This window comes from Halyomorpha halys, unplaced genomic scaffold (genome assembly GCF_000696795.3).
Source record: "Halyomorpha halys isolate HHAL.00 unplaced genomic scaffold, Hhal_1.1 Scaffold369.1, whole genome shotgun sequence".
NCBI classification, from domain to species: domain Eukaryota; kingdom Metazoa; phylum Arthropoda; class Insecta; order Hemiptera; family Pentatomidae; genus Halyomorpha; species Halyomorpha halys.
The window spans coordinates 85515-90591 of NW_027106340.1; the positions used below are offsets into that span (position 1 = coordinate 85515).

The window sequence follows — 5077 nt, forward strand, 5'->3', positions numbered from 1 at the left end:
AGTATAAATAATAATAAACATTTTAAATAAAGCGAGGTATGGATGGATAAGTAATATATATGTTCAAAATTATTTTTTATTTTTTAAATCACTTATTAAGTTTTCGAGATATAGGCTCATGAAGAAAATAGATTTCCAGACCCAACTTTTGATAGCAGCATTCCGTATATGCCTTAACCTAAAATATTCGATTTTCAAACACTTTTTCAAGATAAATTTTTGCTAACTTAAAATGCAATTTAAATTTCTTATCAAATGGAATGTATAAGTTGTACTATTTATTCGTAAATTTGAAAAAGTTGTTATAAGCTTCACAGTACGGCAGATAATTTGAATTCAATATTTTACTTTCGTGTATTTTTTTTTTGGGGGGGGGAGAGAAGCAAGAAAATGCCCATATTATAAAAGAATAATATGACTTACTTTTTGCTTATCTATCAATAGCTCGCTGAGTATACATCGCACTGAAATGCAGATTATGGCTTATCTACCTACTTAAAAACAAAAATAATTGAGATGTAGAAAGTTGACCATAGATTGCTGATTGGAGAAGATGATCGGGGGGGGGGGGAGGTGCGGTCAGCAAACAAACAACATAAATAATAAACAAATATTTATTTAAGCCGACGTTTCGACCTGATTTTCAGGTCTTCATCAGGGCTATAAAAAACAAAAAGATAACAACCATCATTTGGAGAGAAAAAATTTATTAATAACTATGGACATTAGTAGATGGATTATAATATTATTTATGTAGATATAAATGTGAGTAATAAATAAATTATACAGTGGAAAGAATTATTTAAAAATTTACAATATAGAATTACTTAATTTACAATAAAGAATTATTTAAAGTTGAGCTATGGGGCTCCACTAAACCTTCAAATTCCTCTCGTATCCAATCCGAAACCCTTCGAAAAATCCTCAATGCTCCTTATTTTGTTACTAATAAAACCATCCATAAAAATGTTCCTTATGTAACCGATCTAGCTCGAACCCGATGTAAACTCCCTAACCACCCAAACCCATTATTTTCTAACCTTGCTCCTTCTTCCATTCCTGGCAATCCTCCGAGACGCCTGAAAAGAAGATGGCCTCGTGACCTTATATTGTAAAATGTTTTTAGAGTTCTACTACTGGGTAGTCTCTCTACATGCTGTATCGTAACATTATGATCTTACTTCAAATTTGCTCGATGAATTTTTTATACAGTTGTAAATTTCAATAAATAAATATAAATTCATTGGTTTTTATCATGTTGATCGTTCTTAGCCCTGATGGAGGCAAGAAATTCTGGCCAAGACGTTGGCACTAATAAATAATTTTTTTTTTTAAACTATATCCAAGGCAAATGTCATCATTTTAAAATTTTTACTTTTTAAAAATTAAAATCATGGTTATTTTCTATGCTTTGTTTTGCTAATGGTGTTCAGATGATATATAGCATAAATAAGTGGATGAAGGGTATAAAATAAAGTCCTGAAATATAATAATGTTTTATCAAATATATAATTTTTTTTAATCCTTTTTAAAAAAAACAATACATAAATCAGGTTTCTTCCTTATTTCTTAAATTGTACCCCACTCGTACCCAGCCGTACCCCAGAGCCGAACTTGTACGACCTCCTCCGACCCCTCCCTCCCCGGTGCAGAACGCCGGTAGACCAGTGCTCTCTCAACCATCAGTGAGTAGTGTACTTGTGCTTCTGCTGACAGTTCGCGATCTTCTGGGATATAGCCCTTTCAATATCATCGGTAAGTAATCCTTGCTGTATATTTTCCTCTATATTATGTGTGACATCGGGACTTATATTACGTAATGATTTAGAATTTTTTCGACACGTGATTTGTGACAGTGTGTATATTTTTCGTGAATATTCTTGTATTATCATAATCATACTTCAGTCAACAAAAATTTTAATGTACTATTTGAAAAAATATTCATAAATTTAAACAAATTACTAATTATTTTATATCCGAAAAAAATGTGTATAATACCCTATCACATATATATAATATTTATAATAATAAAGGATTACATTAAACCAGTATCATAACACTTAGAATTGATCTGATTACAATTTTAAACTGAGTAATAATTCTTTTCTTTATCTGAAAGGAATGTCTTGTTTAAAAGTATTTATCATATTTAAAATAATCCCCTTGATTCCATTTACGATCAATTATGTTTCTATTTTTAGCATTATTTACGTTAACATTAATCCTTGATTAAAACATAATTTATGTAGATGATGTGGGATGCCGTAAAGATAAATATAATAAAAAAAATTGTTTTTTGTGATTAAAAATTTTACTATGGATTTTTATTTAATTCCTATTATTTATGGAACTATATTAAGGAATTATTGAACCCCTTAACCTTAAATTTTTTAAAAAATATTTTAATTAAATACTTTTAGTGATTTTTTCGTTTTATATATATATATACTTTTTGTAACATTTATGGCCTATTAAAAAAAAAAAATTGAAAATTTTTCTGTATATCAGCTCTCGGGTTAGACTTATATGAATTATTCTTTATTTAATACTTAAGGAAGTATTTATTAACAATTACTAAGTAGGATTTATATAAACATATTTATATTAAAAAATTGAATAATTAAAATAATCAAAAAAGGGAAAATATATGAATAAAAAATTAAAACTCGCACAAAATCGTTTAACACTTTTTTTGTAATCGTACAAATATTTTATTAGAAATAAAATAATCGTAAAATGGATAGTATATGAACTAAAATGTAACTCTAATTTGACATTGACTAGTAATGATACAATGTTTTAATTATAAATTATTTTTTTAATATAGTAAAATAATTCAATATTTAAATAATATATATGTATTTATGCTAATCAGAAATAAACAAAACGAATTAGTGAAAGTTTTTAATTTAACTTTATAGGCTTACAAAAAAACTGTATAGGTATATAAAACTTATATACTTATAAACTTATATAGGCTTAAAATAAATCACGAAATTTGCAACAAATGCCAGTATATAATAGACGTGAGTGAAACTTTTCAAAGCGAAAATTGTGTCGTAACGAGACTCATAAACATATACTTAAATGGCCAGCATACAAAAAACAACGAGAAGATGATTTTAAAATCCTTGATAAAAATCAAAATATTTATGATTGTATATTAAAAATAACAGTGCAAAAATATGTTACATTCATAAATATTTGAAATCCATCAACAAAAATGTATAACAGATATAGTTATGGTATAATATATATAAGTAACAAAGGAATTGGGCAAACTGTCCTACAGAAATTTCAGATAATATAGTTAATTAATATTCGGCTGTAGGTAATAAACCAAAACCAATCAATTAAAAATATATATATATCTTAATAACTTTTTTATAGTTATAAATATGTATCGAAGTCTATCGAAATCAATCTATTATATTCAAAATTTATTTAAAATATCTCAATTTTAAATAAAAATTTTAAAATTATTCGCGTTTATGAACATTTTTTTATATATTTATGATTAATCGTACAATTAACTTCGAAAATAATTGATTGAATAAGAAACGTGTTTTAAATACGTTATTTTAAAAGCTTATGAAATAAATACAGGTATATAATGGGTTGAAACAGCATTAAGTAAATTTAAATAAAAATTATAATGTCCTTCCCCCCCCCCCATAAATTGCGAACAAATATGTTTCCTGAAAGGTAAATTGGATGGTGCTACACCGAAGGGAAGGTGGGAGACCACAACGGTCGTACATCAAATAGACCGACGAAGTTTTTCCACGTTTTCCTGTATTTTCTCATTTTTCTTTTCTTTGTTGTCACTCCCTCTCTTTCGTATCTTCTTTGAGAATCAGTTGCAAAGAGGGTTTGATAACCTTTTTGCTTAAGCTATTTGTCGACAGAAAATAGTGTGAAGTAATCGATTTTATTCCTTACTAGAGGTGTCTGCGGTAGTCACTTCGAATCTCTGTGATATAAAAATTTCCTTTTAACTTCTATGATTAGTTTCTTTTTCTTCTTCGTTTTCTCCTTTAAATATGTAGTGTAATCTTGGCAATCCGAACTGATTCTTGCTGGGAGTGTTCGTTCGGACTAGTATAAGTAAAGAAAAATGATGTAAAAAAAAAAAAACAACGATATGAATGTACATAACTATTTTTATGTATTTTTTTTGTTGAAGTTTTAAAAATTAATCTTTTTTAAAGAAGTCGTTTTTTCGGCAGCTATACTTTTGTTTTCTTTAAAACCCCTAGTAAAGCTAAGTAATGATTTAATTTGTTAAAACTATAACATTGTTTATTTATAATTGAAAAAATTATTATTACAAATTTAAAAAATACTCTTTGTATACGTTTATTTAAAACGTGATAAAAAAAAATATGATTTCACCAAAAGAATTTTTATCATACATATTTCTAATAATAATTAAATTTTCTTTATAAAATCAAATAATATATACAATTGATATGTATTTATATTTTCAACAAAAATATTTTAAACACTTGGATAGGAATTAGATCACCCGATATCAAAACTGTGTTATAACTTCCACTTTCTATTTTCGCGGTATCCACAGTAACTTGCCTATAGATGAGGAAGTTAAATAAGTCCTTTTCACATGTGCACTTTTAATTGAAAATAAAAATTTTATTGTATTAGTTTTGTGACATATACCTATACACATACGTAGTTAAATATACATATATGTACGTACTCCCTAACTTTATTAAGTTAATTGAGGTATAGATAGTTGACCTTAGATTACTGATTGGACAAGGTAGTCGGGGGGTGCGGTCAGCAATTAACAACAAGATATTTATTTATGCCGACGTTTCGACCTGAGTTTCAGATCTTCATCAGGGCTATATAACAACAGAGATAACACCAACATTTAGAGAAACATAAAATAGAAAAGAAATGGTATACAAACAAATTTGAAATTATACAAAATATTGAATGGATCATAAATAATAAAAAAAATTATAATCGAAAATGAAATATAATAGTGCGTGAGTAACTTATATACAGTCTGAGTATTAACTTATATACCTACACATATAATTGTAATATA

General features: G+C 26.9%; 1 long non-coding RNA gene across 2 annotated transcripts in view; it reads left to right on the forward strand.

The window, feature by feature from the left end:
• The first annotated feature begins 1667 nt into the window (after window positions 1–1667).
• Window positions 1668–5077, forward strand: part of LOC136795114 (uncharacterized) — a 384921-nt gene continuing 381511 nt past the window's right edge. For both annotated transcript variants that reach the window (XR_010842664.1, XR_010842665.1), the window contains exon 1: window positions 1668–1755. This is a non-coding gene — a long non-coding RNA (uncharacterized lncRNA). The remainder of the gene's footprint in view (window positions 1756–5077) is intronic.